At 50.9% G+C, this 27,282-nt stretch overlaps 1 protein-coding gene and 1 long non-coding RNA gene across 5 annotated transcripts in view; one reads left to right on the top strand and one right to left on the bottom strand.

Annotated features, from left to right (window-relative positions):
• Positions 1-5,860: 5,860 nt before the first annotated feature.
• On the bottom strand, positions 5,861-27,172 carry LOC125752408 (uncharacterized). The gene is made up of 2 exons (XR_007401849.1): positions 26,975-27,172; positions 5,861-7,341 (listed from the first exon to the last, which is right to left on the bottom strand). It is a non-coding gene; the product is annotated as an uncharacterized LOC125752408 (long non-coding RNA).
• SPIN1 (spindlin 1) overlaps positions 26,232-27,282 on the top strand; it is a 75,262-nt gene continuing 74,211 nt past the window's right edge. For 2 of the 4 annotated variants that reach the window (XM_035701276.2, XM_049093284.1), the window contains exon 1: positions 26,466-26,595. The gene's annotated coding sequence lies outside the window, so the exon portion shown is untranslated. Of the gene's footprint in view, positions 26,432-26,465; positions 26,596-27,282 lie in introns of those variants that run through there. The other 2 variants (XM_049093281.1, XM_035701305.2) reach the window with 2 other exon arrangements.

Below are 27,282 nucleotides of genomic sequence, written 5' to 3'. Positions count from 1 at the left end.
CAGGAAGATTGTTTCTCCCTCTGCCTGTGTCTCTGCCCCTCCCTCTGTGTCTCTCATGAATAAATAAATAAAATCTTTTTAAAAAAAATCATAAAAATAAATAAAGTGAGCAATCGGTGACTGCAAACAGTGTCAGGGTCACTGAGGAACTATCCACGTCATCTCTACGTGTAGGATCTGGGGAAGCAGGGATGGCCTCAGCTCCATCTTCAGGTGGGCAGCCTGGTCGACTCCACAGCTCTGCCTCTCTGACCACAGGTGAGGAACCAGGGAGACACAAAGGCTGTGAGTGGGCGGCTTACATAATGAAAGACAAATGGTTAATAAAAACGCTCTCCCCCAGTGGTTATTAGAGAAACGTAAATTGAACAGTGAGAGAGCACATCAGTGAATCAGACGGGCACCAACTGTGAAGATTAGTAACATGCACAGAATGGGAAGGAAGAACCTATTCTTTTTTTTTTTTTATTTTTTTATTTTAGAGACAGAGGGAGAGCATGAGCAGGGGAGGGGCTGAGGGAGATGGAGAGAGAATCCCAAGCAGACACCAATGTTGAGCGTGCAGCTTGATGTGGGGCTCGATCTCACAACCCTCAGATCACGACCTGAGCCTAAGCCAGGAGTTGGATGCTCAACCACTGAGCCCCCCGGGTGCCCCTGGAGCATGTGACTCTTGATTGTGGGGTCATGAGTTTGGGCCCCACGTAGGGTGTGGAGATGACTTAAAAATTAAATGTTAACAAAGAAAATCTAGGTGCTTCTCTGTGTTAAAGAACAAATTCAGCTGAGTAATTAAAAAGACCAAATTGGGTTTCATCAATGACTTGTAATTCGGGCAGCACCCCACCCAGCAGCAGAGGGGAGCTCTGCGGGGCTGCAGAAAGGATTTTAAAGGCAGAGAGGGAGGGACTCCCGAGGTGGCTCAGTGGTTGAGCATCTGCCTTCAGCTCAGGGTGTGATCCTGGGGTCCTGGGATCGAGTCCCGCATTGGCTCCCCGCAGGGAGCCAGCTTCTCCCTCTGCCTGTGTCTCTGCCTCTCTCTCTCTGTGTCTCTCATGACTAAATAAATAAAATCTTTTTTTAAAAAAAGGCAGAGGGGGAGCCGAAAGGGGAAACTGTCAGCAAAGAACGTGTCGCTCTGGTGAGTGGCCCTCCCACCTCGGACTCTCCAGGGCTGACTAGGGAGCTCTGCGTGGACAGGTCCCACTTCTGGGAGGTTGAAAGTGCTGCCGGGTTAGATATGAAGTCTTGGCTGATGTTTGGCACTTGCTGTGAGGGAGTCCGTCCTGGGTCTGCGGTTTTCTTTTGAAAAGAAATTGTATTTTGTTTTCTGGGGGTTTCTAACTGACCTGGTATTTATAGCTGTTTCCCCAGGGAACCAAGGCTGTGGTTTCGAGGCCCCCACCCCCCTGCCGCACACACCGCGATGTCCCCTTTCTCCTGGTTTCCCTTCACGGCGAGCCCCTTGCTGCCAAGCTCCAGGCCGAGAAGTCATACACTGGAGAGACGAGCTAAGATGTCAGTTTACAACATTATCCTATTCTCCTCTGGGTTTTATGGACAACTTGGTAAGCCACCATGTAAGCTGTGTTGGTGTCACCTACCAGACCCTGAGAGCTGACCTCATGGTGCACGTGCTCAGGCCCGCTCATCTTCCTCCCACATTTCCCCTCCAGCTCTGGGTCCAGCTCTCTGTCCCCTCAGGGGAGGGACCTCCTTGCACAGCAGCCCCATCTGGACCCGGAACCCAGCCCTCAAGCAGTAACGCTGCCCCTGGGGAAGAGCTCCAGTGCTGGGCCACCCTGATGGTCCAGGGTCATCCCCACTCAGCTCCCCAGTGACCCATTAGGTGACAGTTATCTTTACCTCCGTGTGGCACTAGGATGCCCTCCTGGGGGCATTGCAGGTGCATGCAGGGCCTCGGCCGCCTCTCCACGCCGTGACGAGGCTTCCTGGCCTAAGTGTCATCCTTACCCTAAACCCTAGTAAAAAGGAGCCCACCCTCCCTGTCTTGGGGTCTCAGCTCAGGAGTCACTCCCTGTGATCCCCTCACTGCAGCAAACAATGTCCCCACAGGCAGCTCACCTCTGTGGTTTCTACCCGTGACTTCGCGCTTTATGCACTCCCTTGTGTCTGTGACACAGGCTTGTGTTAACCTGTGATTCCCTTTTTCTATAAACCTTGCTTGACATCCAGAAGGTAGGGATGGCCTACCATGGGGCCCTGGTGCCGTAGGGTGCTTTCCTTCAGAAGCGGAGCAAGCAGCGTGTAGAAGCTCTGTGTGTGTATGTGTGTATGTGTGTGTGTGTGTGTGTGTGTGTGTACATGTGCCTGTGTGTGTGTGCGCGCGTAAACCAGACTCGCGGCTCCCGCGGGTGGAGCTGGGTTGGCGCTGTGAACAGGGGCCACCAACCCTTCTGGAGGAATGACCCGCTGTCGGCCTTTCGTGTTTTCGGGGCGCGGCTAAGGGATGCAAGTCCTGCACGGCTGGCCCGCGTGCTGTCTCCGTCCACACAGGGTGAAAACCAAATTCAGGATCTTCTTCAGTGGCGCTGCTACAGCCCAATGGTGAAGTGAACACATGACAACTGAGGCGGGAGAGGAGTTATTAGATTCCCTTCCTCCCTACTGCCCACTGACCGTCCTGGACACAGGCAGGGGGACCCTCCTCTAGGAACTCAGCTGCCTCGATGCGGACACTCTGCTGAGGGCGACGGGAACCTTAGCCCAACTCCCAGGACCCTGGGAGTCTGCTCTAATATATAAAAATTCCTTTAGAAATTCCCTTTATCTCTAAACCCCCCAAGATACGTGTTGGCGATCGTCCCCCAAGTACAGGACCCACCAATGTACACCTGAAGGGTCTCCTGACTCTGTTTTATTAGACGGTAGCAAATGAACTTTCCCAACAATAGCTGGTCCCCTCAGGTTCCTGGAGACCTTGCTTCCAAAATTCCTGGGAGGCTGATCCTTCCCCTGACTCCCTCTCAACTTGAGAGCATATAATGGGGGAGCCACTCCTCGTGACCCCAGGGCAGCTCTCTCTGCCCACAGGTCCTGTCCCCTGCTTTAATAAAACCACCTTTTTGCACCAAAGACGCCACAAGGATTCCCCCCTGACCTCTTGCTCCGAACCTCAACATCTCTTCACCAGCAGTGACACGTTCCTATCTGATTTGTGTTTGCTCATGAACCAGTCTAGCTCTTGTTTCCTCCTTGTCTCTTTCCAGAAAATTTTGTTAAGGATAAATAAAGGGGGAGCCGACAAGCACCAAGCATGTAGGCTGTGGTGGAAGGAGGCCCCAGTGGGAGCTCTGGGGACGTGGACCCGTGAGGACACCCCCAACACCAGAGGCCACTCAGGTCCGAGGAAGAAGAAACCACTGTGTCTGCCTCCTGAGGGCAGTTGGCGGGCACCCTGGTCTCCTGGGCCTGGAAGCAAAAAGGAAGGAATGTGGAGGTGCAGCCCCCTCTTCCCACCAAACACAGAATGCCCGCCCCCCAGCGTCACACTGGCTGTGACCAGTTCATCATAGGAATGATACGATGAGAAGGAACAACAAGGCTCCTTCTCTGTTTCCTTCTCAAACAAGCTGAAGGGAACCTGGCAGTTGATCAAACGGTGAGGCTCTTTGTTCAAAACCTTCAGGCCTTGGACAGTGAGGACCTGACTGCCGCGCAGCAAGGGAGCTGCTGACTGGGCCATGGAGGGTGAGGGGACTGTGCAGGGTGGGGGTGGTGCAGGGTGCGGGCTGCACAGGGTGGGGGGATCACGTAGGGCAGGGGCCACACAACGTGGGGGCTGTGCAGGGTGGGGGGCCCTGTAGGGTGTGGGGTCTGCGGCCATGGAGGGTGGGGGCCGCGCAGGGTGGGGGGCGTTCAGGGTGGGGCCCACACTGGGTGGGGGCAGGAGGATAGAGAACCAAGAGGGGGGTGGCTTCCAGGGGAAGGCTGTGCGTTGTCAGACCTTGGGGGGGGGGGGGGGGAGGAGGAGTCTGATCCCTATCAGGGTCGGAATCCCCAGACTGGCTGGGCAGGATTCTTTGCTGAGATGTCCTCAGGAGCCGAGACCTAGAGCCCGTGTGACTTTGGAGCCAGAAGCATCTTTGTGAAGCAGCAGGTTTAAGCAGGGGCCCCGAGTGTGGCCGTGCACGTGCCTGCACGTGTTCAATTATGGAAGCAGAAGAGGCAGAAAAGAGGCAGAAACGAGCTCTCTTGTACATGACAGGGTCCCTCTTGCTCTGCTGGGGTGTCTGTCCCTGCCTCTGTCTGGGATGGGCAACAAGTGCCACATAACCTGCTCGGGGGGATGAACCAGCCTGACGAGTGCAGGAAGCCAGACAGCAGTGGGGGCTGCAGGGGTGGTGGGGGAGGAGGGAGCGGGGGAGGCTGGGGGGAGGGCGCAGAGGGCACGGGGGGGGGGGGGGGAGGGCTGCAGGAGTGGGGGGTGGGAGGAGGGAGCAGTGGGGGAGGAGGGAGCGGCCGGAGGCTGGGGGGAGGGCCCAGAGGGCATGGCAGGGGCTGGGGGGGTTGGGAGGGAGGAGGGCGCAGAGGGCGTGGTGGGCTGCCCACTCCTCTGCTCCCACCTGCAGGATGGCTCCATCCCCATGGGGTCCCCTGAGGGCGGGGGTGTCTGCACACTGACCCCTAGACTGCACGGCCTTCCTGCTTGAGCCAGGCCTTGAGTCCACTGGTGGGGTAGGCACATGGAGGGGGAGGCAGGGCTGTGGCACTCCAGGGCTCTGGGGCAAAGCGGGGGTGTCAGGGAACCCTCTGAGAAGTCGGCAGCCCTCGCTGACCTTCCTCCTTCTTTCCGGACCCAGGACCAGTCCCCTTGCCCTGATGTGTAACCCATGTGTGCTGATGGAACCCTAACTCACATCAGATGTTCAGTAATAGGAGTTAGGGTTGGTGACTGGACAAGCGCTTTCAGCCCCAGGATGTGCACAGAGACACCCTGGCCCGAGCTCTGGGGCGCCCACAGCACCACCTCCTCTCTGCAGCTGCTCTTCCATATCCAGGGTCACCCTCCCACCCACGTCATGCCCAGCCCCACTGTGAGGAAGGCACATTTCGTGGGGCAGGACCAGCGCTTCCTTGGCTCCCTTCTGGCTCAACCACTGGGCCCGCGTCACCCCCTTGGGAGCCAGGCCTGCAAGACAAAATCACACAGGTACTCGGGTGTGCGGTACTGCGGGGCCCCTTGTGGCAACCGAACAAACCTCTGTCCATCTGTGGGGAGGGTGCAGGCTCAGGAACAGGTGTCCCCAAGCTGGCTCCCAAGGCAGCTGTAGAGCAGCTTTGTCATGTAGACTCTCCTTCACACCTGGGGATTTTACAGGCGGGAGGGTGGGAGGGCGGGAGGGCGAGAGCTCTATTTGGCATCTGCCTTTTCTCAATTGTCTTTAGCTCAATCCTTATGTCAAAGTAGCCTCTTGGGGGGTGGTGTGTTCTGAAGGTGGCCAAGTACGACCCCGCCCTCCAGGGAGTTGTGGCGGGAGGGAGCCATGTGGCGCCAGGATGGCAGTTTCTGGCTGTGTGGCTCCGGCTGAGGAGCTGGGAGCGACTTCTCCATCCACACAGTACTCAGCGGAGACCACAGTGACAAGCCCATGAGTCAGCAGGTGTGGAATCCTTAGGGCATCAGGCACGCACAGTAGGCGCTCCATAAATGCCAGCTTCTATTACTTAGCTACGACAAGCCTTCAGCAATAATCTGCACCCGCAGGAGCCCTGTGAATTTTGGGGTGAATGTTGAAAGACTCAACAAAATTTAGTCCGTCCCAGGCAGAGAGCATTGCATGGGCCAGAAGGAAGGGTAAGGGGATAGAAAAGAGCTTTGAAAAAACAGTGAGGAAACTTGTTTCTTTTGCCGATTGCCAATTAGGGTTCTGCTGCCAGGAGGTCACATGACACCCCCTAAATTACCCCGTGTGTTGGGGTTCCACACACCTTGAGGAAGAGAACGAGAGCATAGTCGCAGCCCAACTCTAGCATCCTCATCCCTGCGTGACACTTCCCTGCCCTGCAGCGTGACGGGTAGCGCCTAGTAGAGAAATTTTGGAAGCAGCTAGTGTCTCAGACAATGGAATGTTATTCGGCACCAGGAGGACCATCCGATGGGGAGGCTGCATGGGGCGGTTGGTGGGAATCTCTGCACCTAACTCTTAATGTTGCTGAGAATCTACAGCTGCTCTCAAACAGTAAGTCCGCTTCCATAGAATACACCGGAGACATAGAAGGACAAACGGTCCAGCAAAGAGATCGGCTCGTAGTTGTGAAACTGTTTCTTGGCAATAAAACGTTCCAACAAACAGCAGTTTTACAAATAGCTGGTGCTCCTGCCGGCAAGGTGGGTGCGGGTCAGAAACATTACCGTGCCTGTATGGGAAGATGGGTCCCCTGAGCCTATCGTAATCATTTCATAGAATACGGTGAATCGGGCCATCACAGTGCATCCTTAAATGTGTACGGTGATGTATGTCAATTATTTCCCACCAAAACTGGAAAAGTAAATAAATAAAAAGAAAAATTATGTATGTCAATTATTTCCCACCAAAACTGGAAAAGTAAATAAATAAAAAGAAAAAAAGGTCATAGGAATGTGGATAAAGCTGCTCTCACACTTCGATCTGCAGCTCCTGTGACAAAACAGGAGACAGAAGAGCAGAAGGCAGTGTTTTGAGGGGAATTTAACGGGAAGGAAAGACAAGGGTGTTGAGAACCATGTGTAGACCTGCCCTCTGCTTGACGTGTGTGTGTGAGACACCTGCAGGGCCACCCTCACTCTCGGTTACCGGCCACAGGTGCCAGTTTCATTGCCCTCAGCTGGTCCGGGCGCCGGGCCAGGCAGGGAGCAAACGGGTAGCCACCCGAAGGACACACATCTCAGGGCACAGGTTTTCCAGACTCTGCGAGAAGACGCAGAAGAAACAAGCATGTTGAAAAGCCTCCTCAGGTTTCCTGCTGCGGTGGGTGGGTTGTTCTAGATCTCTCTGCAGCTGAGAGTAGAACTGGTGTTCCCGAATGGCCGGATTAGGTAAGTGGTGCCACTTAGCTTGTTTGAGGAGACATTTCTTAAGGACAGGACCACCTTCCACGGCGACACTAGGAGTTTCTTACCAGTCCTTCTATTAGATGTGAGAACTCGATATTTGCTTCCATGAAAAGGCCAAGTGTTGGGGCACCTGGGGTTTCCGTCAGTGAAGCATCTGCCTTCTGCTCAGGTCACCATCCTGGGGTCCTGGGATGGAGTCCCACATCAAGCTCCCTGCTCAGCGAGGAGTCTGCTTCTCCCTCTTCTTCTGCCCCTCATCCTGCTTGTGTTCTAATAAATAAAATCTAAAAACAAAACAAATAAACAGCCAAGTGTCTGACTTGAGCATTGCTGCTGAGCCTGACCTCCCCCCGAGGACGATGCAAGCCCACAGCTGCTGGGAAGCCGTCCAGGGCACTGGGCCCAGGGGAAATATCCCTACCTACTAGCCCAACCGCGGCCAGCAGACGATGCTCTGGGTGACACAGAGTCACTCAGCGTGTGAAGTCTGGTAGCCGGGGTCCTGCCATCCTCTCCCGCAAGCTCTCACCTGGACACAAGGCCAACCAGGCAGGGTGCTAGTTGCTGTGAGCACAGTCCTGGGCTGCTTGCCACCCTCACCACAGGCCCCAACCCTGCCAAATCTTAGGACAGAGGCTGAGCTGGTCCTCCTGGGGCACCGATGCTGTCCTGCTGGCTGGGGGTACAGGTGGACTGGTGGAGGATGCCCGCATGGCCCTTGTCTTGGAGCACTGGGTGAGCTTGTACCTCAGCAGGTGCAGGAGGGACAGGGCCTTGCCAGCCAGGGTGCTAGCTCTGCCACACGGCTTACCCAGGCCGTGACACAAGCACAGGCTGAAAAGAAGAGGCTTCAAGGTCCTGAGAAATATGGGAGGAGACATTCTCCCTGCCCTTTTCTTTCAGAATGCCTCTGTCTGTCTTATTTTAAATGTGCAAAAGTCTGGGGCATCTGGGGGGCTCAGCGGTTGAGCTTCTGCCTTCGGCTCAGGGTGTGATCCTGGGGTCCTGGGATCGAGTCCCACATTGGCTCCCCACAGGGAGCCAGCTTCTCCCTCTGCCTGTGTCTCTGCCTCTCTCTCTCTCTCTCTCAGTGTCTCTCATAAATAAATAAATAACATCTTTAAAAAAAAATAAAATCTTTTAAAAAGTAAATGTATGAGAGTCTTTCACAGCCAAGGAAGCACTGGGAGGGGGTAGGCTGGACTTTTCACCTGACTCCAATGGCAAACCTGCCCCAAGTGTGGCTTGTCTGCAATTTCCCTCTGTCCCTGGGGCGCTGCTAGTGGCTGTCTGTTGGTCGTGGGTTTAATGATTATCTGAGCAACATTGTTTTCTTTCTCTTCTATTCTTATGGAGTGATGTTCTGGGGTGTGAGAGGATTTTGTTTGCAGCTCTATCTCCCTATCTCTGGCCCCCGACAACCCCCACTGCACCTGCCCCAGAGAACCTGCAGATGGGTGCAGATTCTGGGCCCCCGCCCCAGCCAGGGCTCCTTTTCTGCCTCCCCGAAAGCACCACTGGGGTGCTCCAGCGGGAGCCCAGGCCAATCACCAGCAATCGGAATTTCTGGGCCAGGGCTGGGAAATCAGATGTTTGGCTTGTTTTTCCCAGGAGACTCCGAGGTGCAGGCACTGCTGGTATTTCCACCTTGGGAGACAAATAAGCCCAACTCTAGCAGGAATTGGAGCTGCAGCAGGGCCGTAAAGGAGCCAGGTCTCTAGTCTACTTTCTATTTGGGGAATAATGAGTTGCCATTAACTTAATTTCACTTGTTGGCTCATAACAGAAAACCCAATATAGCTCTCCTAAGGAAGTGTGAAGGAAGAAGAAAGTTGCCCGTGACCTTCTAACCGCCCCCTCCAGGCGTACGGAGGGCTCCTCTAATGCAAGGGCCTCATGCCCAGCTTCAGGCGGGGGGTGGGGGAGTCAGAGAACTCTGCCAGCACCTGCCATATCTCAAATCCCTTCAACTTAAAATAGTCAATATGCCAAGGTGCCAAGATGTCCCCAATCCCATGAGAAGGAATCACTAGTCTAAGCCTTATAATGAAAATCTGACCATGCGTTAGATTTTTTTCCTAACCTCTCAAAGCTTAGAAAATCCAATTCAAACTTTTTAAGACCACGGCCCTTTTAAAGAAAAGATTATTCTGACACTCTTTAGAATGGGACAGTCGGACGGGTGTCCAGACTGTTGGACATGGGCACTCGGCAGCAAAGATGCTGGAGATGTGTGGGTCACCTGTCACATGGGGCCAGTTTAGCCAGAATCCCCTCCTGATCGGTTGATCTTATTATATTCCAACTTTTCTTTAAAACACTGGATTTTAAAACATTATGTGACTATTGCTATGATTAGATTGTCAACTATTTGTGGGAAGAGATCCTTGTATAGTGTCAACACCTGGCATGGTGTCTGACCCCCGAGTAGTTTCTCAAATGTAATTAAACACAAAGACATATATTTCTTTGAAATAAAATAATAGCCAAAAAAAGAAAGAAGGAAAGAAAGAAAGAAATAGAAAAAGTAATGAAGTGTAGACTATAGTTGGTCGATTACAAGGCAAAGTAAACTCAGGGGTCTCACCACGGAGCCACCCGTCGGGTCCCCAGGTCCCTTGCCGATCAGCCTTCTTCTCTGCAGCTTTCAGAGTCTCGTCATGCTTGTTTCACGTTCAACATCCAGTAAACACGTTGTACTTAGTGAGGGAAACCAGGGTTAGGGAAACCACCATGACTCCCCTATCATGAAACGGATTGTTTGAAGAGCCACATAACCCCTAAAGAAACGGAGTCCGTAATTTAAAACTCTCAAAAAAGAAATATTTAGGGCCAGATGGTTCCATTGGAGACTTCCACCAAATGTTTAAAGGATGAACTCCAATTTTACAGTCTATTTCAGAAACATAGCAGAGCTGGGAACTCCTCCTGAATCATTTTATGAAGTTATTATCACCTTGATACCAGAGCCAGACAAAGAAAATACAAACAAACAAAGATAAAAAACCACAGACTAATCTCCCTCTTGAGTAGAAGTGCAAAAATCCTTAAAATATTAGCAAGTAGAATTTGACAGCGTATTGAAAATTGCACACCATGACCTGTAGAGTTGGTTCCAGGGATGTGAGACTGGTTCAATGTTTGAAAAGCAATCAACGTAATCCACTAAACTAACGGTGAAAAAAGAGGGGGGAAAATCACATGATCATGTCAAGCATTGCAGAAAAAGGTTCGGAGAAACTTCAACATGGGTTAATGATAAATTTGCTGGTGGGAGTATGGAACAGAACCAGCCACTTCTGTGGTTCCTCAAAGTGATCAACGCGGTGTACTACGTGACTGGCAGCTCATTCCTAGGCACCAACCCAGAGAGATACAAGTGTGAGACAACGTGAAAACTTGTACACAAATGCTCGGGGCAGCATTTTTCATAATTGCCTCCAAAGAGAATGATGCAAATGTCCATCAACTGATGAGTGAATAGACAAAGTGTGATGTGTAGGCTGAATTATTATTATTCTATGATAACAAGGAAGGAAGCATTGACACCTGCTAACACGCTGAGTGGGAGGAGCCAGTCACAGAAAACCACGTCTTGTAGGATTCTGTTTATATGAAATGTCCAGAACAGGTAAATCCTCAGATATGGAGAGTAAATCAGTGGTTGCCCAGGCCAGGGGGAGGAGGGAACGGGGAGACACTGCTAATGCTATAAATAGATTGTAAACTGATTGTAGTGATGGTTGCACAACTCTGTGAATACAGCAAGAATATGGAACCGCACACTTTATTTTTAAAGATATTTTATTTATTTATTTATGAAAGACACAGAGAGACAGAGGCAGAGACACAGGCAGAGGGAGAAGCAGGCTCGATGTGGGGAGCCTGATGTGGGACTTGATCCCAGGACCCCGAGATCATGCCCTGAGCTGAAGGCAGATGCTCAACCACTGAGCCACCCAGGCGCCCCAGTTTTGTGCTTTTTGCTGTAGCTGCATTTCACTGTTTCCAGGGATTATTTGCATCCTGTTAAGCGCCATCATCCTTGGCACCTAACAGGGGCTGGACACTCAGTGGGCACCCAGTAAATACTTATTGAAGGAATGAGGGCAGAGGAAGAGATCCTGGTAGAAGTATATTGCAGACTCTGTTATTTCTATTCCTTTGGCATAAAAGATTACCTCTCCTGCAAAAAGAAAAAGGCAGCAAACATCTTCTAGGGATCTGCATGCTAGGGGATGATATTGTTTAATTGTGCCGGAATTTTTATAGCTTCTTTTGGAACACTGTTTGTATTTTACTGTTATTACATGCTGTGATGGTTTTAGGTTGGCCAGGGTGGTATTTGCCCCATTGAAGGCTTCCTATTACTGTTGTAATTGTCTCCTCCTGATGAGCACAATCCGTCTCCAGATGCAGTGACCAGAGATACAGGAGTTACACAGAAGAGCATACGGACAGCATTAGTAAAAATACTTACAATGCTTTGTCGACAAGTCTTTTACAGTTATTGTAATGAAATTTGTGAAAAAACGTACTCGTTACAGGGTGGAAACTTGGAGGACATTATTGAGTGTTTTGTTAGACCTGGAAGCTCACCAGCTTTCTCTTGTAGGTGGATGGACAACCTACCTGGTCATTCATTGCCTGTCTCTCAGAAGCCCCTGGATGTAAGGACACATCTATCAGAACCGAACACAACAGAGATGCTCGACGAATGCTGGGGTGGCTGGGGTCCAAAGTATTTGATCACCTATTATGCTATAATGTGGGGATCACATTTCAGAATGAGTTGGATTGTATCAGAAGGAGCACCGCCCTTAGGACATAAATGGATTAATGATTAAAATGGATCCAAAGTGGCCTCCCCACATTCATACACTCATCTTGTCTTGACATTTTGTTGGATGTACTGACAAGATGCTTTAAAAGACGAGAGCTTTGGCTACTCACCTTCGTAAAAAGCACACCTGCTGTTGGAACATGTTCCGGTGAATCTTCTACCCTTCCTTGTCCCTTTGTTCTCTTGACAGCCAGGTAATTTTTAATTTTCTACCACAAATGAGCCTCTGGTTCACTTGAAGTACTGTATGAGTGGCTGACATGTTTACCACACGTTTTCCATGCCCAAGTGGGAAGCAGGTTGTCTGCTATGACGAAATAAAGAGACACCTGCAGCCCAGTGCTGGGCTCACCACAGGGTTAAAAAAGCTTTACTAGGGGTGCCTGGTTGGCTCAGTCAGTGGGGCAGGTGACTCTTGATCTCGGGGTTGTGAGTTCGAGCCCTGATTTGGATGTAGGGATGACTTAAAAATTAAAAAAAAAAAACTTAAAAAACAAAGATTTATTAGTAAGAATGGTTTTACATGAATACCAACATGATACCAACAAAGAGGAGGATCTTTTGCCAAATGCAATAAAATGAATATGGGATCAAGAATCCTATGGTAATGATAATTTTTCTGTGAGTTTCTAGACCAAAGGCAAGCTAAGCAACATGGCATTTGTTCCCGCCATGGATAGGATTGTTAATGAACTCATATTCCTGTGGCTTTTATTTAAACTAGAGTATGGATTGTATTGCTCTTGAGTTTGTTTCCTGGGGCAGCACACAGCTTGTGTATGATGCACCAGGGAGACGAGTTTAAGAGGAAGAGTGTGCCTCTGGAGGGTGGGTAGCCCCCCAGGCTGGCTGCAGGGGGTCATCCATGGCCCCACAGTCAGCCAGCCTGAGGGTCCTGGAGGACTGGCCATGGAGAGGCCACAAAGGGAGTGTTCTTCTTCTAGTAAGAGTGTGGTAACAGGCATAGAATCTGTCCCTGGCCTCACCCAACCAGAATACATACCAAGTATAGGAAAGCACCTGAGTCAGCCACTGGGGAGCAGGTAGGCCAGACGGTGGCCCCTGGATTCTTACCTGGAGAGTTTGCTGGCCAAAGAGCCAAGAGCGGCCCCCCTAAGGGAGGGCGGCCAAGGGGCTCGGCTTCACATGGCAGCAGCCAGTTCCAGGAATCTGTCTGCAGACTCCACCGCTTCTAAAAAGTGAGTGCACAAGCGGATGAAGGCCAGAGAGAGATCGGCCCTGGGGAGCCGTCCCCAGGCTCACTCAGGCCAGGGCTAATTCATGGTCCACCAGCGAGCCTGGAAGGACTCCCAAGAAACCACGTGTTGAGGAAGGTATTCAAAAGGGTATTGTCCTGCTGGCGACTCCAGAATAAATAAGCCTCTGAAGGTCAAGCCCTTTCCACCACCTTCAGGAAACACCACAGAAAAGGCTAAGAATATCTCAAGGGATTTAAAAAATAATAATAAAAGAAATAATCCTGCACCCAGGGGCATATTTACCACATCTCTGAAGCAATAAAATATTACCAAATATGCAAAGAAGGAGGAAGATATTACTCATGATTATTAGAGAAATGAGTCAGTGGAGACAGATCCAGGAGGACACCAGTGCAAGAACCGGTGGACACTCTGATAGACTCCAAACGTGCACGGGAGCTCAGGGAATGCATGTGTACAAAACAGATCTAGAAAAAGGGACCCAAACAGAAAGACCTTTGAGAAATGAAAACACAACATCTAACACGAAAACTGCACCGATGGGATTTGTGGCCACTCAGACAATGTGGAAGAAAGGTTAGCAACGACCGAACAAGTGTCCAAAGTGCAAGCGCACCAGTGAGCTGCACACCATAAATGCTGCCCAGTAATTCTGTGATTTGAGCCCAGAAGTACCGAGTAGGGGGGGGCGGGCGGGGGGATTGGACGAATACTGTAAACCCACAGCTCAGGCAAGAACAAAAAGCAGAACTCGACAACCCGGAGCAGAAGGAGCACAGCGATGACTGCACTTTTAGTCTTTGACAACAGATAGGGACAAAGTGTGTCTGGCAGTGGTGGCAGCCTCTGGGCGACTCTGCTTAGACAAGAGCTGGGGTTCCTGGTGCCCGGAACCCTCAGGATCCAGGACACCCAAGGTGCCCTCTGGGGCTGATGAGGGGACTTCAGAGAAGGCCTCTTCCTGCCTTAGCTCTTCAAGTGCCTTCAGTTCAAGATGATCAATATACCAAAGAGGCATATTTCTGGATGGCATGTCTGGAACTCCTTCTAGAGACCTCAGCATTTGTGGGTGCAGAATGAGGGCCCCCAGACATACAGGATCCAAGAAATGCCACATAATATCTTACAGCCGCAAAAGGCAACAACACCACACACAAAGAGGCCAGCTACTGCCTTACAGGGGAGGCTGCAGATCGTTTAACTTGAGTCCTGGGAACATGGGCCGGGAGGCCCTTTGGCACAGAAACATGTCCCTCATTTTGAGAAGGTCATGTAGGTTTTCTGGGGTGGAGGGATCACCTCTGCTTGGGAAGGGCATCCTTACCCCTCTCCTGTCTTTGCTGTGTGAATGGATTTCAAGATTTAAACATAGATGTGGATCCGAGGACACACACAGTATTAACAGTCTTGTACATGCTTGGTATTTTAGGCATTTTTAAAGTTTAAGGACTTGGGGCACAATAGTCTCATGATTTCAAATTAAAGTGTGTAAATAGGGCTCCTGGGGGGCTCAGTTGGTGACACGTCTGCCCTCGGCTCAGGTCATGATCTCAGGGTCCTGGGATCTAGTTCCACATCAGACTCCCTGCTCAGCAGAGACCCTGCTCCCCCCCTCTGCCTCTGCCCCAACCCCGCTCGTGCATACTCTCTGTCAAATAAATAAAATATATTTTTAAAAACTAGTGTAACTGTTAGATACTAAATAGAGTAATAAGAATTATAAGTTTAACTTGAAGAACTCGGTTTTTACATTTTTAAAATTCATGAACTTTATATTCATCCCTTTGGCAAAGCGAATATTGACTTTAAAAAACAAAGCTTGCCCCACAATGTAGCTTTGAGTGTGTGTAGGGAGCCACTCTCAAGGATATCCAAACCTGTGCTTTGAAAGGAAGTGACTTTTCCTTTTTTTTTTTTTTTAAGATTTTATTTATTTATTCATGAGAGACACACACACATACACAGAGAGAGAGTGTCAGAGGGAGAAGCAGGCTCCATGCTGGGAACCCTACGTGGGACTCCGTGGGACTCGATCCAGTCTCCAGAATCACACCCTGGGCTGAAGGTGGCGCTAAACCACTGAGCCCCCCCGGGCTGCCTAAGAAGTGACTTTTCTGATGAAAGAAGTCCTCCAGAGGTCAACAGGAGTGGCCCCTGAGCAGTGGAGGCGAGCTCATGGTACACATCTCTGGTATTCCTTGTGTATTGCTCAACAAGCAAGATCACTTTTCCAATAAGAAAGTGCTTTAAAAAGTGAATGCTGCCACCTGTCCTTTCTTATCACAGGAGAGCTGGACTCAGAAGTCCAGCTGTTTATCTGCAATCCAGGGGGAGGGCTTGGGAGCAGCCTCCCCCACCCAGGGTCCTGCTCCCTGCCTGCCTGCAGCACAGGTGGTGACCCAGGGCAGCTGGGGAGTCATTTGCCCTTTGTAGGGACCAGCTGACATTTGTCCTTGAGAACCAGAATCCATCTCTCCTGGGCAGATTTATTTTTTTTAAGTAATCTCTATACCTAACATGGGGCTTGAACTCACGACCTGGAGACCAGGTCCACTGACGGCAGCAGCCTGGGCATACTGAAAGCTCTCCCTCTCACTAGTTAATCACAAAACTCAACCAAGCAAACCTCAAGATCTGACTGGCTTTATTGGGTGAATCCTGAAGGGGCAACCCCCCTACCTGGCAGGTGGAGAGGCGGTGTGGGGAGTTGTGTGGCATGGAAGGTTGGAGGGTGGGAGCAAGAAAGTTCACGGTGGAAGAAAGGGGGCTGTGTGTGGACAGCTCGGGGTCTGACCACGCTGGTGACCTGCTCTTCTTTCTGGGATAAGGAGGCCTGGGCAGCAGGCGCCCCCCGCGCTGCGGAAGCAAACGTTTCCTGAGTGGCTGGGGAGCCACATTCCCAGGGGAGATGGAGTCACAGTCAGATGGGAATACATGTAAGTGATACGCGTGTCACCATCAGCACGTCAGTCACCAGTGTCACCATCAGCATTGTGCCACCGTGCACTGGCTGGCTGGCTGGCTGACCCACGCTGCATTTAACTCACATCCACAGCAGCGGGGAAAGCTGTGTTTTGCCAGTCTTATTCTTTTTTTAAGATTTTATTCATTTATTTCAGAGAGAGAGAGAGAGAGAACACTCAAGAGGAGGGGCAGAGGCAGAGGGAGTGGCAGGTTCCCTTCTGAGGACCCCCCCCCCAGCCCCCGCTCAAAACGAGGGACCCCATACCAGGACCCCATGATCACTACCTGAGCCGAAGGCAGACACTCCACCAACTGAGCCCCCCCAGGCACCCCAGCTTTCCCGTATTGACGTGCAGCAGCCTGGACACTCACATGAAGCCCACTCCACGTGGGGAGGCCTGGGGCTTTTAGCTGCCGATCAAACATGTTTGGAATCCAACTGTTTAGAACCTGTGAACACCCCTGCCTCAATGGAGGGGGGTCAGAAGAATGAAAGAGAGCACAACTCTTGCCATCTGATGGACAGAGTGGGCTTCCAAGTTTTGCGGGTAGGGGTGGTGGTTTGAGACAGAAATGGGAGCCCTACAGGCCAGGCTTCAGACTCAAACAGCCGACCTCAAGGACACAGGGACCTGGGGGTACAGGGGTTGGAGATGAGGTCAGCCGGCCCTGCCCTCCTGAGGTCAGGATGCTCTCCTCATCCTCCCAGGTCCTGAAGTCTGCCAATGCCCGGAAAGATACGGGGCCTGAGTCGGAGCTTGGCGAAGCCCACGGCAGGAGGCTCTCAGCCCTGCGCCATGTAGGCCACGGGCTAGAGTCTCAGCAGACGGCCTGTGTGTTGGTCTGGTCCTGATCACGGGCTGCGCAGCAGGGGGGCCCTGGACGTGTGTGGTCCACTGGAATGCTGGTGCTCCCCGCGGACCTCAGCTTTGCTCTGCCCACGTCAGCCTCACACCCGGAGGAGGTGTGCTGGGGCCTAGCATCACCCTCGTTGGGATACCACCCTCACACGCACCCAAACTGAAGCTGGTCCACTGCCTGGAAGGGACATTGTGAAAAGCTGTGGCCCAGGGTCACTTCGCATGCACTTTGGCTTCACAGATGTAATCTCTCCCACTGTGGGCTAATTATTCTCATTTTTCAAATCAAAGAAGTGAGCTTTTATGCCTTTATGCTCTTGAGGTGAACATGGGAGTGGGGTGCGGGCTCTTGGCTCTAGCACAGTAAAAACGGCGTGCCCCCTCGGAGCAAGGGCAATCTCATTCTCTCTCTCTCTCTCTCTCGTGACCCTTGGGAAATCTTGTTTTGGATTTCTAGGGACATCATCTGTGAATGATCCAAATATTTATTTTTAAAAAAAGTTTTTTAAAAAGATTTTATTTATTCATAGAAACAGAGAGAGAGAGAGAGGCAGAGGGAGAAGCAGGCATCATACAGAGAGCCTGACGTGGGACTCGATCCAGGGTCTCCAGGATCAGGCCCTGGGCTGCAGGCGGTGCTAAACCGCTGCGCCACCGGGGCTGCCCCAGACAAATATTTAAACACGATAGAAGATGAAAATCGATGATGTTGGTTATTGGACAATGAAATCCACATTAAAAACATGGGCAAATGTTTAAAGACAAAGTCAAAACGACTCTCTTCTAGTGCTTAAAGTTATATTGTATAATTCTAAGTTCCTAAAGAACCAAAAAAACAACAAAAAAAGTTTCTGAATGTGGGAGGGAAAAATGCATTATCTCCTGATAGGGAAGGTCTTTCCAAACATGGTTAAAAAAAAAAAAAAAAAAAGAGGCAACGTAAGACTACCAAAGCTGCTTGTATAAAACTTTTTCTTTCTTTCTTTTTTTTTTTTTTTAGATTTTATTTATTCATTCATGAGAGACACAGAGAGGCAGAGAAGCAGGCTCCATGCAGGGAGCCTGATATGGAACTCGATCCCTGGACTCCAGGATCACACCCTGGGCCGAAGGCAGGTGCTCAACCACTCAAGCCACCCAGGCGTCCCCACTTGTATAAAACTTTCAAACCTTTGCAGGAAAAAAGCAATTCCAGAAACAAAATAAGAAGCCAGACAAAAAATCAGATAAAAATTTTGTTAGCATATGATAAAGCTAATATTTTGCAACATGTAAAGAGTGCCTACAAACAAGGGAGAAAAATAAAGCAAAAATCCAAGTAGAAGAGAAGACTAAGGCCATGGACAATTTGCAAGAAATAGCCGCCCAATGACATTATTCTGTTTTATTCTTTTATTTAGCAACTTATTTTGAGACAGAATTCATGTAGCAAACAGTCCACCCAACTAACGTGTACAATTCAATGGTGTTTGGTGTATTCATATAGCTGTGCACCCATCACCACGAGCAGTACTCCTGTACCCAGGCCTGGGCCACCACTAATCTACTTTCTCTCTCATACATTTGCCTATTTCTGGACATTTGTCTAAAGAGAATCACACCATCTGTGGCCCTTCTGATAGTTGATGACGTTGAGTGTCTTTTCCTGGGCTTACTGACCATTTGCTTATCGTTTTGGGAGAATTATCTGATCCAACACGTGGTCCATTCTTGATTGTTTGTTGTTTTATTATTGTAAGTTTTTTTTTTTTTTATTATTGTAAGTTCTTTACATGATCTATATGCAAGTTCTTTTCCAAATATGTGATTTTCAGATATTTTCTCCCATTCTGTGGGTTTTCTTTACACACTTTAAAAAAAGGTTATATTCATTTATTGGAGAGACAGAGTGAGCACAAGAGTCGGGGGAGAGGGAGAGGGTGAAGGAGAAGCAAGCTTCCCACCTGCCGAGCGGGGAGCCTGGCGTGGGGCTCCATCCCAGGACCCTGGGAGCCATCCAGGCTCCCCTCTTTACACATTTTTGAAGGTGTTCTCTGAGCTCAGGTTTTAATTTAGGTGATCCACAGTTTATCTATTTTTCCTTTTACTGCTTGTGCTTTTGGTGTTGTAGTTGAGAAACCACTGCCCTAATCCAAGGTCACAAAGATTTACACCTATATTTTCTTCTAAGCACTCTACAGTTCTTACATTTAGGTCTTTGACATGTTTTGAGTCAATATGTAACATATAGTGGAGTTGGGGGGGGATCCAACATCATTTTTTTAATGTATGAAATACACTTGTCCCAGTATCATTTATGGTAAAGACCGGCACCCCATTCCATGGTCTTGCTAACCCTGTCGAAAATTGATTGTAAATATGAGGGTTTATTTCTGGGCTGTTTTATTCCATCTATCTGTATAGCTAGTCCTATGGCAGGACCACCAAGTCTCCGTTACTGTAGCTTTGTAGGAAGTTCTACAATTGAGAAGGGTGATTGCTCAAACTTTTTCAATATTGCTTTGGCCATCCTGGATGTCTTAAATTTGCATACGAATGTTAGGATCAACTTGTCAATGTTTGCAAAAAGGAAAAAAAAATGTCAGCTGGGATTTTGACAGGGATTGCACTGAATCCATCATAGATCAATCGAGGGAGTATTGCCACCAGTAAGTATGAAGTCTTTTAGTCAATGCCTTAGTTCTATAATTTCTACACTGTTTGGGGATTTTCAGGATATAAAATTTGCACTTCTTTTATTAGATTTATTCCTATTTTATTTTTTGAAATCTACTCTAAGAGGAATTTCTTTTGAATTACTTTTTTTTTTCATTTTTTAAAAAAAGTGATGTCTAGTTGACACACAATGTTACATCAGTGTCAGGTGCATGGCATAGAAGTCCCACAAGTCTGTGCTCCCCAAATGTGTAGGGGCCACCTGTCACTGCATGACACCATCACAGAACCACTGGCTGGATGCCCCATGTTGTGCCATTATCGCCGGGACTCACTCACTCCATAACTGGGAGCTGGGACCTCCTGCTCCTTCCCCCACTGTGCCCGGCCCCCCACCCCTCTGACAACCACCAGTTTGTTTTGTCTTTATGGTTTGTTTCCACTTTATGTTGTCTTTTAGATTCCACATATAAGTGAAATCATATATTTGACTTATGATACCTTCTGGTCCATCCATATTGTAGGAATGGTTTCCTTAATCTCACTTTAAGTTTGTTCATTGCTACTATACAAAACCACAACTGATTTCTGTATATTGATCTTATATCCTGCAACCTTGCTGAATTTATTACATCCAATAGTTTTTAGTGGACTCCCTAGGATCAAATGACTTTTAAACATCGGAAAAGAGACCAGTTTCTTTTACAGTGTGAGAAATGCAGATGCAAACTATCATAGGATATGGTTTTGCTCACTTACGAACTTGGCAAAGATATAAAATTCTGGTACCATCGTACAGATGTGGTGTCTAGTAACATATAGGCTCCATCAAGCCCACTTGTAGGAATACATCCTACAGCAGCCGTCTTCCAGCTTGTCTACAGTATCTCTGGGATGTGTAAATAATATTGAAGGAATATGTGATATGCAGGCATGTCACTGTTTGATTCCATTTATATAAAGTTCAAACACAGGAAAAACTAATCTGTTGAGAGAAATCAGCGTAATTGTACTATCATCATAACATTTAATTAAAATTCTCAGGTACTATTTTTTTTTAAATGATGAGGATTTCCTTCTTCTCAACCTGATCATAAGGCCATCCAATAAAACAGTAATTTCCCCCTACCATCAAGTGTCCACTGTGCGTGCTGTTTGGAAGTCATTGTTTTATTACCCTTTCCATGAGCACTCCATTCAGTCCAATCCATCCCCCAACATTATTACCATATTCTTCATGGTCTCCTGTAGTTCATGATTCTCTCTCTAAATCCTCCTCTAGATAGCATCAGATTGGTACTAACCCGACTGAATGGTGTTAGTTGTGTCTTCCTGGGAAGTGAAACTCCCTTGTGCCTGTGTAGGGCTGTACAGAATTTATTTTGATCTCTTTTAAGATTTTAGTTATTTATTCATGAGAGACACACACAGAGAGGCAGAGACAGGCAGAGGGAGAATCAGGATCTCTGCAGGGAGCCTGATGTGGGACTTGGTCCCGGGACCCTGGGATCACGCCCTGAGCCGAAGCCAGATGCTCAACCACTGAGCTACCCAGGTGGCCCCCCTTTTTCTTAGATTTTATCTATTTTGATCTTTGACATAACCTTATAAGAGTAGGTAATGAGAATTTAAATTGCCTGATATCCAGGTATTTGAGCCCTGCGTCGTAATAAATCCACGTGATCCAGTATTCTCAGAACATGTCATATATTCATTTATAATAGACAGCTTCTGAGTCCTTCCTGTCCTTTAGGAGGTAGATTGATAAGGACAACCAATCTTGTCTCTGCCACCTGGACTTTTTTTTTTTTTAAGATTTTATTTATTTATTCATAGAGACAGAGAGAAAGAGAGAGGCAGAGACACAGGCAGAGGGAGGAGAAGCAGGCATCATACAGAGAGCCTGACGTGGGACTCGATCCAGGGTCTCCAGGATCACGCCCTGGGCTGCAGGCGGCGCTAAACCGCTGCACCACCGGGGCTGCCCTGCCACCTGGACTTTTTAACGAGGTGGGGTACAGGCAATACACACATAAACGACTCAATACTGTGATTACAAAACAGAAGCCAAAGAGAAATAAATAAGGATGCACATCAAAGAGTAGAGAACAATCAGCTTGTGCAGGTGCTCATGGGAGACTTCTGAGCAGATGTGGGAGAGTGCTTATTTGCCTGCTGTGTAGAGAATGATCTCAAGGAATGCCAGAGTGGACCAGGGCAGGAAGCTGTGTGGTGGACCAGATGGCTGAACTCTGCTCCTGCAGTCTCTACCAGAGTCATTCTTTCAGGCAGCATTTCCGTAGCACCAGGAGATGTTCCCTTCACGAAGTGTAGTGTAAACGCCTTGTGGCTATAGACGTGCCTCCTTCAGAGGCTAATGCTGCATCTGTGTTCCCTAGGGTGCTTTTGACAATTGCAGGGAGTGGAAAGGCTCTTCTGGCTCACTTCTTCATGGGGCAGTGCCGTGATGGTTTCTGTTGTTTGAGAGAAAACTGGAGGGGCAGGGCGCTCTAATTTGTGACTTTGCTGAAGTTCCAGGAGCAAGTTATTAAAATCAGAATTGCCTTTGGAGAGAGTGCCTTCTGGGAGAAAGGATTCCTGAGAGGAATGTGGTCCTCCTGGCCCTTCCTGACCCACTGCTGCCAGGAGAAAGAGGATTATAACAGGCTGGCTCCCTCCCACTCCACCAGGAAGAAGCTTCAGTGTGGGATCTACCAGGTCTGAGGCCCCCCCACTCACAGTGGACAGTTGAGGTGGACCCTGGAGAGCACTGGGTATGGGGAGAGGGGTAAGCAGCCAGGGTCTAGGCCTGGGACTGTGTGGCCCTCCAGAGCCTGCATTAGCATCTCCCATGAACCGGAGTTCTTCCCTGGAGGATGACTTCCCCTCGAAGTATAACATCTGTACTCAAGTGGTGAAGCAAACCTGGGGAAGCCATCTGTAGACCACAGATGGTGTGCAGGACCTTCAGTGAACCCCTCGCTCTGCTCTAGTCTGCAGATACAGCAGAGAATGGTAAGAAAGGGTCTTACAAGAGATGAGGTGATAGGAGGGTGAGAAGCAGCTTGGAGAATGCATCCCCACCCACTCCGGCCTCCGGGAGCCCTGAGTGGGGTCAATACCTGGAGAAGTTCCAGGCAGGGCTGACCTTGCCCCTTCCTGTGCTCTCCTTACCACTCTCCCTTTTTCTGGTCCCACTGCTGACCTGGCAAACAAGCTCTGGTCTCCTTTGCACTGCATGGCAGCCCTAGACCTCACACATCCTTCTGCAGAGTGTGTATCAGGGTGCCTTTCAGTTAGAGATTTAGCCCTGGTGCCTTATCAGGACCAGCAGACAACAGATGCCTCTGTCCAGTACGGCCACTGTCTTATCAGGATTCCCGTGCTAGGGCTGCCTAATTAACATAGCCATAAATCTGGACCACAGGCAGGAGGGGAAGGGCCAGCCTGAGCTCCAATTGAAAGGACCAACATATTAGAGACTAAAAAAGCCTGAGTGTGCCCAGCTCAACAGCCTTTGCCCCCACTACCTGGGGTGGGGGGTGGGGAGGAATAGGCTGTTGGGCCAATTGGAGGATGACCCAGGTAGCCAACAGGGAAAGAGGATCCTTACCTACAAGAAGACTGGTACCCCCATCAAACTCATCCACCTAGAGGAGAAGCTAATACAAAGAATTATCCTCGTGCGTGGTGTGTATGATGCATATTGAATACTTTCTGCTGTGTTGAATAACTGGATTATTTTATAAGTATAACTAACTTGAAAAGGCTTCTGAAGGTTAGTTTTCATCTAACATATCAAGGTCAGTTCACTGTGGGTCCAGCTCATCCTACCTCCATACCACACATCTCCAGGCAGAAATTTCATCTCTCCAAGTAGGAACCCAGGGACCCAGCAAGAAGAGACATGGCCCTAGGGGCGCCTAGGTGGCTCAGTTGGTTAAGCATCTGACTCTTGGTTTTGGCTCAGGTCATGCTCAGCGTTGTGGGATTGAGCCTGTGCTGGGGGTCTGCAATGGGCATGGGGCCTGCTTAAGACTCTCTCCCAAGCTCGCTCAATCTTTTTATCAAACAAATACAATCTTAAGAAAAAAAGAGAGAGACAGAGGCAGAGACATAGATCTAGGAGAGGTTGGAACTGTTAACATGCCTATTTGCTTACTGGCAATAAATTTCCTGCAGTAGGAAAAAATATAAACAGGCTCCTCCAACCTAGTCTCCAGAAATCAAGTGTGGTTGTGAAACTGTAAAGACACTATATATTTCAGTTTCTGGAAATGCGTGGCAAGTTGGAAGAGGGCAGGGACTGCTGACCTAGCATCCTAGAAATTCAAGACATAACTGGGGTTCACTCTTCCAATTTATTTTGGAAAATTTCAGTTTTCCAGAAAAGCTGAATGGGACAATGAACACACATATCCCCATCATTTAAATGTACTGATTGGTAACATTTTGTTATATTTGCTTTATCTCTGTATAAAATACATCTGTTTCTGAACCATTTGAGATACGTTGTAGCCACTAGGACTCTTCACTTTAAATAACTCAGGACAAGGGATGCTTGGGTGGCTCAGCAGTTGAACATCTGCCTTTGGCTCAGGTCATGATCCTGCGGTCCCAGGATGGAGTATCGCATTGGATGCCCTGCATGGAACCTGTTTCTCCTTTTGTCTCTGCCTCTCTCTGTTTCTCATGAATAAATAAAACTTAAAACAACAACAACAAACAACAACTCAGGACACATGTCCTAAGAACGAGAGTATTCTCATAAATAGATGTCATCACATTGAAACATTCAATGATCACTCAGCAGTACTCTCTCTGAAATGCATTCCACATACAAAATATTCCAACTGTCCCCCAAATCTTTTACAGCTTCTTTCCTTCAAAGTGGTGTAAGATCAAGGGTCATGTAATAGATTTGGTTGTGGTTTTCTATGTCTGGCCTGATTCCCTAGCTTTTCTGTGTATTTTTTTGATACTGAGTTTTTGAAAAGTCCAGTGGAACTGTTTCGCACAATGTCTCTCAATCTGGATTTGTCTGATTCCCCTCCCCCCTCCTCCATGCCTCCTCTCCCAACAGATTCATTTAAGAATTTTTTTGGCAGATTTACATTGGTGATGTAGATGCCCATTTCTGACATTCAGCACGGTAAGGAGCAAAGCTTTTGAGGGGAGGGAGGGGAGATACTTCTAGGGGAAGGACTGGTGGTTGCCTACTTGGGAGGGCGGCCCTTTCTGACTTAGGGTGTTGGCTCACCTCCCCCGCCAGTGCATTGTTGTTAGCTCCCAGTGATCGTTACTATGGGCAAAATTTAAAACAGAGGTTCTCCAAGAGGGAGAGGATGGGAAATGCATGTGGCTTTGTCTGGCGACAATTTTGGTCGTCATAATGTTGGGGAGGGTGTGTGCTACTGGCATCTAGTGGATAGAGGCCAAGGATGCTGCCAAACACCTTCCTTTAAAAAAGAATCACTCAGCCTCAAATGTCAACAGTGGCAAGGTGGAGAAATCCAGGGGACAGACAACGCTGAAGCCTCCTACCAGCAGACTCCCTGGCACCTGCCTCCTTCCTATCCCTTCTGCTCCCCGATCGGCTCCACTGCCGTCTGCCGCCTTCAACATTAAACACAACGGATGCAACAATTTTCCAATGCTTCCTCACTGCTAAGTAGTGACTCGCTTCTCTGTCCGTGTCTAAATTGGCTCTCTACTTGGCCTGTGAACTCCCAGGTCTTGCCAAGTGTGTCACCTGAGACGAGCTTTAATTGCTGGAGCAGGCACGTATCAATCTCATATGGGAGAAGAGGACAAGGTGCCAGTAAAATCCTGCAGAGCATTGCTAACTAGCAGTCGTGCGGCGCCAGAGCCTAGTGCGCTCTCCAAAGTCCTGTCATCTGACCCGATAACACCGCGGAGGCGTTTTTCTGAGAGGTCGATTGCACTCGAGGAACGACCTCTGCTCGGTGACCTGCTGGACACCAGGCTGGTGCAGGGGGGCGGAGCGCGCAGAGCTCCAGCCAGGGGTGCGGGGGGTGGGGGGCTGGGGTTTAGACTCAGGATTCAGCCTACAGGTCCTGCACTCAACACAGCAGACGTCAAAACTGTTCTCACTGCCTTCCTCTCTCCCCTTCCTCCCGCAAACAACTCACAAAATACTCAAGGGGCATTTTGGGTCAAACGAGTCAAACGAGTTCACGAAGGACCGTGGGAATGCCTGGCTCCCGATCTCAGAGAGGAGCTGGTCGGCTTCCCCCATGTGTGGTGGGGGCCAGGCTCTCAAGGTCACAGGTAGGTGGGCGAGGCCCGGGTCCGCGGGTCTGCAGAGATCCCCTCCCCTGCTCCGCGGGGCAGGGGGGTGGGTGAGGGAGGCTCGGGTGGGGGCCCGGGTCTGCAGACAGCCCCTTTCCCAGCCCCAGCCCCCGCCCCCGCCCCCGCCCCGCCCCGCAGGGCAGAGGGGTGGGCGAGGCCCGGGTCCACACCGACCCGCGAGCGGGGCGGCGGCGCAGTGCGGCGGCGGGTCCGCGCGCAGGAGGCTGGCGGCTGGCGGCTGGCGGCTGGCGGCCTGCCCGGCGTGCGGACTGCGTCCAGGCGGCCACGACTCCGCCCGCGGGCGCCCCTACCGCCGTACCCGGCCTCATCCCCCGGCGGCGCGCGGGCACGACGTCTGGCGGCTTAAACCCAAGAATGAGCAGGGCGGCTCCACCAGCAAGCGTCCTCCCACCGAGCGAAAACGAAACTTCCCAGGATGCCTGACTTCCGGCGCCCCAACACCGCCCCTTCCCGCGCGCACCTGCGGTCCGCCCCGCCCAGTCGCCCCCGGCGCCGGCAGGTGAGATGCGCGCCAGGCCCCGCCCCTCGGCCCCGCCCCAGCCTCCCACGCCGCCACCTGGCCGGGCCCGCGCCGGGTCCGCCCTGCTCTGTCCCGCCCGGCCGCCAGGTGAGCAGCTCCAGGCCCCGTCCCGCGCCGTCCGCGCTCGTCCTTCCGACCGCCAGGTGAGCAGCTCCAGGCCCCGCCCCACTACCAGGCCCTGTCCCGCGCCGCGCCGTCCCCTTCCTTCCTCCCGGCTCCCAGGTGAGCACCGCTAGGCCCCGCCCCCCCGCCAGGCCCTGTCCCGCGCCGACCCCGCCCATCCTCCCGGCCCCCAGGGGAGCAGCTCCAAGCCCCGCCCTACCGCCAGGCCCGGTCCCACGCGGTCCCCCCTCATCCTCCCGGCCCCCAGGTGAGGGGCGCCCTTCCCCGCTGGGCCACCCACCAGGCCCCGCCCCGCCCCGCCCGGCTGTGCCTGCCCCCAGGTGCGCAGCCCCGGGCCCCGCCCGCCGCCCCCAGGCTCCACCCAGACGCCCGCACCCGTCGCGCCCGGTCCCGCCCCACCTGCGTCGCCGCGGGCTGGGTCGCGCCAGGCCCCGTCCCGCCGCCAGCCAGCCCGGCTCCGAGGCTTCTTCCCGCCGCCTCGCCGGGCCCCGCCCCGCCTCCAGGTGAGCGTCGCGGGACCGAGTCCGGGCTCGGGCCGCGCCCCGCCGAGCTCCAGGCCCCGCCGTGCTCCAGGCCCCGCCGTGCTCCAGGCCCCGCCCTCCCAGCGGGCCCCGCCCCCCGCCCGCGGCGCCTGCGCAGTGCGGCCCGTCGGGCCGGGGCCGGGCGGCGCGGCCGGCGCAGTCGGCGGGCGCAGTGCGCGTGCGCCG

Source organism: Canis lupus, chromosome 1, assembly GCF_003254725.2.
Source record: "Canis lupus dingo isolate Sandy chromosome 1, ASM325472v2, whole genome shotgun sequence".
In the NCBI taxonomy this organism is placed as follows: Eukaryota; Metazoa; Chordata; class Mammalia; order Carnivora; family Canidae; genus Canis; species Canis lupus.
Note: the sequence above shows the minus strand (reverse complement) of the source record. Positions and strands in the feature narration are given on the sequence as shown.